Source organism: Vombatus ursinus, unplaced genomic scaffold (genome assembly GCF_900497805.2).
Source record: "Vombatus ursinus unplaced genomic scaffold, bare-nosed wombat genome assembly UNPS02014786.1, whole genome shotgun sequence".
In the NCBI taxonomy this organism is placed as follows: Eukaryota; Metazoa; Chordata; class Mammalia; order Diprotodontia; family Vombatidae; genus Vombatus; species Vombatus ursinus.
The window spans coordinates 51714918-51723678 of record NW_020954564.1 but is presented as its reverse complement, the minus strand read 5'-3'; the positions used below and the strand labels follow the sequence as shown (position 1 = coordinate 51723678).

Here is an 8761-nt window from a genome sequence, read left to right as displayed (position 1 = left end):
GTCACCCATGGGGTCTTGGCTTCCTCTGTAGCTGCTTCCAAAGCCACAGCATTCCTGTGATTGTTGAACGGGTCCTCGAGACCACTGGCCTGCCTGGGTCACTGGACAAATGCTGTTGGACCAGCCCTCCATACTTCAAAGTGGAAGGTTTGAATGGACTCCCCAGCCTCATCACAGGTGAACTGCTCAAGGGCCACCCGCTCTGACTGTGAATCTTCATTTAGCTCCTGCAGAGAAGAAAAAGCAAAGATGGATGGACAGATGGATGGATGGATAGATGGGAGGTTAGAGTAAAGATCATGTTGTTAGGACATGAACTCAAAGGGGGCGGGGGGGGGAGGGGGGGGGGGGGGGGGGAGAGAGGAGGAGGAGGAGGGATACATTGGAGCGAGTAAAGGGAAGAAAAAAAAACCACCATGATGTTTTTTTCCTTGATGGTTTCTCCCGCGATCCCCTCACCTTCTAGCAGCTTCCTCAATAATTCAGTAGACAGATCCTTTCCCCTCCAAGCCCTTGGCTTCCTTCTCGGCCTCTTCCCCTAAGCTGCTGAATGACTTGGGACAATCTGCTTAACCGTGGGTGCCTCAATTTCTTCATCTTTATCAGGATTTAGGTCCTGAAGCATTCCCCCCTCCCTGCATTTTTCGCCTTCTCCTCTGGCTCCATCTTTTCTCCCAAATCCGCCTTATGTGGGCATTTCATCACATAGGGAATAGCGATCACCATCTCCACCCAGCTCCCCCATGGGACATCTGGACCATGGAGGCAACATTCTTTCTAACAGCACCCTAAGGCAGCATCTAAATCTTGGTTGTTTTTGCTGCTATCATCGTCCTTTCCTGTCTCCTCTCTAAGAAGAGAGGGAGGAGCAGAAGGGTTGACTGTGGAGTCAGGAGACCAGCTTCAATGTTTCATCTGTAAAATGGATACATCCTTCCATTCCTCCCCTCACATCAGCCCTTCTAACTTCCATATCTTGTAACAGGCATCCCAATTTTCCAATCCATCATGTCCCAAGCCCTCTGGCTTTCTACACGCCACCTACCTGACAACTCCATGGCACAATCCACCAGCCAGACTCAGTCTTCACTGTAGCACTTCATGTCCTACTTCACAATCTGGTGCACTTCCTAAAAGATAGTCATGGACTGGTGGGTCCCACAGCTCACAGGACTGGCCCAGTGTGAGTGCTACTCCTTCAGCCTGGGCTTCCCCCTTCCACCCAGGAGGCTCTTCTCAGGGCAAACCTGTAGCCTGCCTCCCAGTCCCTACCCCAGCCAGACCAGACCAGGAATGGGCAGGCCTCACTGCCTCTGTCACCCCGGTCACTCCTTCCTTGAGAAGGGTGAGCTTTAGGCTGGCAGCAGCCTTGCAGGTAGACTCACATGCTCCTCTACCCCATGAGTGAGGATTCTGTGTCCCAGGTCCAGTAGCTGGGCCTGCACCTCATCTAGCTGAAGGTCCCCAACCTGAGGACCTTTGTCTCAAAGAAGGAACAGACTGATCCAGACCAAGAACTGAGGCTCAGCCTAGAACCCATCAGAGGAAAGAGTTCAGCAAACACCAGAGAAACAGCAGAGGTAGGGAAGAAAGAGGGAGTGGACAGGGGCCCTGAGGTGTCTAGAGAGACACCAAGATCTCAGGGCCAGCACATGCCTACCTGGTGCCCAGGAAGGGATGGTTGTAAGCCAAATGACTGGCATTTATCCACTGCTTTGAAGTCTGCAAACGTGATCTCATTTGACCAGTTGGGGGGCTGTTATCCTGTTTTACAGATGTCCAATCCATGTCACAAAGTCCACCCTTTAGGCCCAATCTTTGGGAAGCTCCCAGTGGACACCTTAGAGGGTTGGACCTCCCTGTGCAGATGCCCCCACAGCAGCAGCCTGACTTGGAGCAAGGCATGTGTGTGGCCTAACCTGGGGACCCAAGGACACAGACTTACCTCACTGTGCAGGACCAACATCTTCCATGACCAAAGGTATATTTGTTCTGCCACTACAGCCTGTCTCTAGCTCAAGGCCACGGCTCCTCTCAGGTTGGCCAGCTGGCCCATCTCTTTTAGCATGTTTTCCCAGAGGGCTTCTTGGGCCAAACTAGTCAGTGACAAAAGGAAAGGTCAAACTCAACCACTGGATAGTCACGTAGGATAGAGTTAGGCAGAGGCCAGGAAATGGAACAGGCTCACCTGAATAAAACCACTACCCAATGGAATGAACAGAGGCAGAGACCTGGGTAGAAGTCCTTGCTGACCTTTACTCCCTATGGACATGCTAGCCCAAGAATTATGGCTCCACTGACCCCTACCCACCCAGAGAATGTCAGTGGTGGCTTCTCTGGTCTAGCTTTCTAGCCCTCCTTCCCTCCTCTTCTCTTTGCCAGTCAGGTCTCTGTTTGGGGCCTTACCTCTGCCACTTAGACTTCAGCTGGAGCACCCAGCCCTCTATCTCCTGTAAGAAAGAAGAGGACACAATGAGACTGATGAAAACATCAGTGCTGCACTTTGAGGACTCATGGTCTCCTCTGGGTGGGCCCTTTGCTGAGGAGGATCTGAGTCTCTGCAAACTGCTGGGTTCCAGAAATCTTGACCTTGGGTCTGGGCTAGACCTTTCAGAGACTGGGCTCTTCTCCTACCAACCCACCAAGAGGAGGCATTTCTTGTCTTGAGAAAGACCCAACCTCAGCTGGGATTAGGCATAGAACCACTTTTCTCAGAGTGATAAGGTCACTTCTCATTCTCCTGAAGATAGTTTCAAACCAACTCTTAGTTACATTCTTCTCATTGACAGTCTTATCCCTCCCTAGTCTTCATGCCTGTATGTGGCCAACACATATGAGGGGTTCCAGAGAAGAGCTGCAGGAGGAGGCCTAGGTTTGTTTTAGGTCAGTTAGCTCCATACTCATACTTTAGACAAGGAGGTCCAAGGTCCTCAGGCAGCTCTGCTAGCAAGAGACCATCTCTCAGCGAGATTGGAGTCTTTGTAAATCCGAGGTGCTCCCAGACAAGTATGGAATCTGGCCAGAACTCAGTAGGGAAGTACCAGGCCCCCACGAGAGTAGCATCAACCTTTCAAGGATGCTGATTCAGCCCAAAGTGACTTCCCTCCAAGATGTCCACCCCCACTATCTCTGACTCCAGAGGCATTCCAGTTTTTGTATTACCTGGGATACCTGAGTAATCTTCAGAAGATTATCCAAATCTTGCAAATGTTCTGCCCTAAGGGTGGTGAGATCTTCCTGGGAGCACAGAAAAGGAGACAGGGGTACAACAAGACCCAGGGAACTTTCCTGGTTCTGGCAAGCCCATAGTACTATCTTACCTCAAGACCTCCATGCCCCATGCTGGCTGGTCCTGGTGACCTGGTCTTATCAGAAGAGCAGGAGGGGCAGGTGCTGCTTTCTCCTCATCTGGGTGTGGGCAGGGGTATCCCTTCAGAAGTCCTCCTCCAGGATGGCTTCCCATCAGCTCATCAGGCCCTGCAGGACAGTGTCCTCATGGCTCAGGCCTTTCCCACCTCCACTACCACTGGCCCCTTGCCATAGCTCCAGGTACTGAAGCCTGGTGGCCTCCTTCTGCCAATGGGTAGAGTATTCAGAAGCCAAAGTTTCCTGCCCCCTTTCCAGAGCATGAGCCCTTGACAGGACACCCTGTTCAGCCTTGGGAACAAGAAAGAAAACACACAAAGATGAAAAGTCCCTTAGGAGGAGGAACAAGTAACACTAGGCACTAGAGACTAGAGCATTTATTAAGTACCCACTGTGTGCCAGGCACAGGGGTGGGTGCTGGGAACACAAGGACAAAGAATGAAACCTGTCTTACCCACCAGGAACTTCCATCCTAATGGAGGAGACAAGAACATTCCAAACCACCAGGTATTTAACTACTGTGTGTGTATTTATTAATTTTACCTTTATGCTGTTTACTTTTTTGTATGCATTTTTGGTCTTCCCCATTAAAACATAAGTTCACTGCAAATGGGAATTGTTGCATTTTTGTACCTATAATCCCCTAGGCCAGGGACTGGCACATAGTATGTGCATAATAAATACCTGTGGATTGACAGGTTGATTAGAAGAAAGGGCACCAGGTTGGGGGGAGGCAGTGCACAACTGGAAGTGGAAAGGGAGTACAGAATGAATTCTCACCATGGGGGCAGCCATTTTGGCAGGGTCACAGAGTGTGGAAGGAGAAGTGAAGCCCAATGAGGCTAAGGTTGGAAAGACAGGGTGGGGCTATCTTACCCTGGAGGCAAGGAGGGGCCCCTGGAGTTGGCCGAGGAGGGAAGTCACATGGTCTGCTCTGTGCTTAAGGAAAGTTCCTCTGGGAGCAGAGTGAAGGACAGACTGGAGGAAGAGAGGCTGCTCCGGAGTCTGCAGTGACCCAGGAGAGAGTGATGAGGGACTGAACTGCGATGACCAGGGTTATGAAGGCAGAAATGAAAAAGAAGCTAAAGGAACTCAGGCAGAAGGCTGGATCAGAGACCTCCCCAAGAGATGCAAAGGAGGCCAATCATGCAGAAGGTCCCCCCACCCCACACCTTAGTATTTGTATAGCACAAGGGCAGAGCCAAGGTAGCAGAGGTAGGGTCAGCATTTTTGCTGAGCTCAGCTCACCTCCTCCATAACCATCTAGAAAATGTGCCAGGCCACATTCTGATCAGGAACGCCAATAAAAAGTCCCTATGAGTTATTTTTCCAGCCCAGGGAAGCTTAAGAAGACAGAGATCTAAGGACACTGGGGTGGGGGCTAGCCAGGAGCCCAGCATAATGGCAGCCATGATAGTGGGAAGCATTTCATTGCCCAAGGATGATAAAGGGACTGGGACTGAACCCCTAAGCAGAAAGAGATTCCCAGGTGACTCCTGGGAGTAGGAACAGGGTCCAGCTGGCACCTCTGGGCCACAGACATAGGGCAGAGAGGAGCAGTCATGAGCGAGTGAGTGAGTGAGGCCCTCGCTGAGCAGTGACCAAGGAACACATTCTGCAAACAGAGCTGTGGGGCCTGAGCCCCAGAGCACAGTGGGGTGCTCAGTGCTAACCTTTAGTCCTACATGTAAGCCTGCACAAAGACAACTGGGGCAGGAGACCCAGACACAAGGAGAGTCAAGAAGCTCAGCCCCTCTGAACCTGCAGAATCTCCCAGTGGGCTAACTACAGAAACTCAACCATGCACCAGCCAGCAGCCCCAAACCTAGGTCAAGAACTTGCACAGCTAAGACAAGGACAGCAGTGAACAGGTCACACCACTTTGGAAGCACTGAAAACTTGCAGAACCCCAAACTGAGTTGAGAAAGCCTAGAGGTGACCAGAGCCCAACACCAACATAAAGTTCATAGTCAAGAAATAGACTGGAAGAATGAGCCAACAAAAAATGAACCTGATTGTAAAGAGCTTCTGTGGTAACAGAGAAGCTCAAGACAGAAAGACAGGAGACGATGACTTGGAAACATCTTTAAGCAAAACTCAAAGAAAAAGTGCAGATTAGACACAAGCTGAATAAGAATTCCTAGACAAGCTAGAGAAAGAGATAAAAATGGGCAAAAAAATATTTTAAAAACCAAATAAGAGTGGAAGAGGAAAAATTGAAAAAAGAAATAAGAGCAGTGCAAGAAAGATGTGGAAAAAAGAATTAATAGTTAAAAGAGACAAAAATGCTGAAAACTTTAAAATTAGAACTGAGCAAATAGCAGTTGATAACTGAGACAACAAGAAAAAATAAAACTAATTCAAAAGATTGAAAAAAATAAGAGAAAATGTGAAATATCTCAAAGGAAACACAATGACCTAGAAATAGATTGAGGAGAGATAATTTAATAATCACTGGACTACTTAAAATCCAAGAACAAAATAAAGGTGTTTGACATAATATTTTAAGAAATTATAAAGGAAAAATGCTCAAATATCTTGGAATCAGAGGACAAAGTTGAACTTGAAAGAATCCACCAATCACTTCCTGAAAGAAACCCCAAAATTAAAACTCCCAGGAACTGTAGCCAAATCCAAAGCTCCCAGATCAAGGAGAAAATCCTGCAAGCAGTCAGAGAGAAATAATTCAAATATTATCAGGACACATGAGACTTAGCAGTTTCCACATTAAAGGAATACAGGACTTAGGATATGATATTCTGGAATGCAAAAGATCAAGGACTAGAGCCAAGAATAAACTACCCAACAAAACTGAGCATAATTCTATAGGGGATAATGTACACTTAATGAAATAGAGAACTTTCTACCATTCCTGATGAAAATACCAGAGCAGAATAGAAAATCTGACATTCAAACACAGAACTCAAAATAAGCATAATAAGGTAAAGATGGGTGAAAAATCATAAGGCACTAAACAAGAGTAAATTATCTACATCCCTTGTGTGGCAAGATGATACATGTAACCCCTTCAAAATTTTATGATCACCAGGGATCTTGGAAGGACTCTAATTAGATTGCAGTTTGGCTGTAATTCTATTATGTTGTGATGATCTCAAAAGAATGGAAGGGTGGGGAAGAAAAATGCACTGGAAGTGGGGAGGAGGGAAAAGTGGGGAAAACTATCTCATATAAATGGGGTCCACAAGGAAGAGTTTATACAATGGAGGGGAGAGAGAGGAGGGGAACAGGCAACATTTGAACCTTATTCTCATCTGAGCTGGTTGAAGAAGGGAAGAATACACATACACACACAATCAGGAACAGAAATTCATCTTAACCCAAAGAGATATAAGAGGAAAAAGGGGTTAAGAGAAAGGTAAGGGGAAGGGAAGAATAACAGAGAGGGTAGATTAAGGGAGGCAATGGTCAGAAGCAAAAGACTCTTGAAGAGAGGACAGAGTAAAAAATAAAAGGAAAGTGTAAAAGAATAGGATGGAGCAAAATACACATTTGGCTATCATAACTGTGAATGTAAATGGGATGAACTCACCCATAAAATAGAAGAGTATAATAGAATGGATTAGAAATCGGGATCCAACAATATGTTATTTATAAGAAATATGTTTGAAACGGAAAGATACACAAATAGAGAAGGGGTTGGAGCAAAATCTGTTATACTTCAGCTGAAGTAAAAAAGGCAGGGGTAGCAATCATGACCTCAGACTTTTTGTCTGAGCAAAAGCAAAAAGAGACCTAATTTAAAAAGATTAATAGGGAAATTCTGTCTTACTAAAAAAAAAAGTACCATAGACAATGAATATCAATGCTGAAAATATACACATGAAACAATATAGTATACATAGTGTTAAAGTAAAAGTTGAATGAATTACAGGAAGAAATAAATTTATAGAGAACCTCAATTTACCCCCTCTCAGAGCTAGACAAATCTAACCATTAAACAAAGTGTTAAGAAGATGAATAGAATTTTAGATATGTTAAATAAGATAGACCTCTGGAGAATATTGAAGGAGAATAGAAAGGAGTACACCTATTTCTCAGCTGTTCATAAGACCTTCACAAAAATTGACCATGTATTAAGGCATAAACCTCAAAAACAAATGTGGAAAAGCAGAAATATTGAAGGCTTAGCCAACTCTCTCTACTGCTTAGCTCCCATTTATCCTGTTATATCTTGTTTGCAACTAGTTGTCTCCTCATCAGACTGTGAGTTCCTTGAAGCCAGGGACTGTGAGGCTTTTTGTTTGCTTGGTTTTGCCTTTCTTTGAATCCCCAGTGCTTAGCACAGTGCCTGACACACAGCAGGCCATGCTTAATAAGTGTTAGTTGACTGAGTAACACTGGGGTCAAGAGGAATGAACTCGATTGTAAGTGGGTTGTCTACCTGTCCTACGCAAATTGTTCCTGGCACTCATCTGGGCACTCACCTGGAAATATGGGACAGATTCTCCTGATTACCACACTTTTTCTTTCCGGCTGCTTCCATTTGCTGCCCACCAGGACAACATCTGGACTGAGTCAGGCAGTGTCACATCTATGCAAGCTCAGGCCCCAGCCCTGTGCTTGGGGATCCTTCCATAATAAGCCTGTCTCTACACACTGTCCTGGAGTTGCTCCACCTGGGCCCAACATGCCCTTGCATAAGAACAAGGAAGCTCTTATGGGTGCACAGCAGGGACTTCCCTGGGCACTGTGCCCACCCACTCCCAGAACCCACCTGGAAAAGTGATTGCCATCCACAGGAAAGCTCCAATTTTGGAGGAAGCATTCCTTAATATGGATGCCAAATCAGGTTGGTCCATAACTGCATGCCTTGCAGGGAAGGGAAGAAATGAGGATCCACCCCAGAGGGAGAGATAAGTGAGCCTCGAGCATCCCACATTACCATGCTGAGGCTTGAGCCCCTCCACCCTCCAAACCCTGCATCTGGAGCCAGACTTCAGAGTTCTCTCTTCCTCTTATCTGAGAGATACTTGCCCCCCCCTTATGAGGCACCCTTCTCGGGGGGATGGGGCTCCTACTTGCACAGTCATCCTCAGAGGAGCATCCTGAGGAAGATCCGCAGGTGTCATAGATGACTTTGCCTTTGCTCAGTCCATTAATCTTGCTGCTCTCAGTAGCTCCTGTGCCTTTCCTCCTCCTCACCAACAGGTCCCCACCTGTGTACAGAGCATGGGAGGTGCCTAATGAGTGGGTAGCTTCAGGCTTTCAGCAGCAGCTGCTGCCAAAGGCAAGATGCCTGGAAGAACTTTTCAGAACTCAGACATCTCACCCCTTTGGTGGGTTGAGGCCAGAAGCCCACCCCACCTGGTCTAGGGCCAGAAGGGAATTTTGCCCAAGGGCAAAACCTGGCCCACTTCCTGTTTCTATATGAGCT

General features: G+C 47.0%; 1 pseudogene; it reads right to left on the bottom strand.

Annotated features, from left to right (window-relative positions):
* Positions 1-777: 777 nt before the first annotated feature.
* Positions 778-7892, bottom strand: LOC114047280 (annotated as a pseudogene).
* Between the last annotated feature and the right edge of the window lie 869 nt (positions 7893-8761).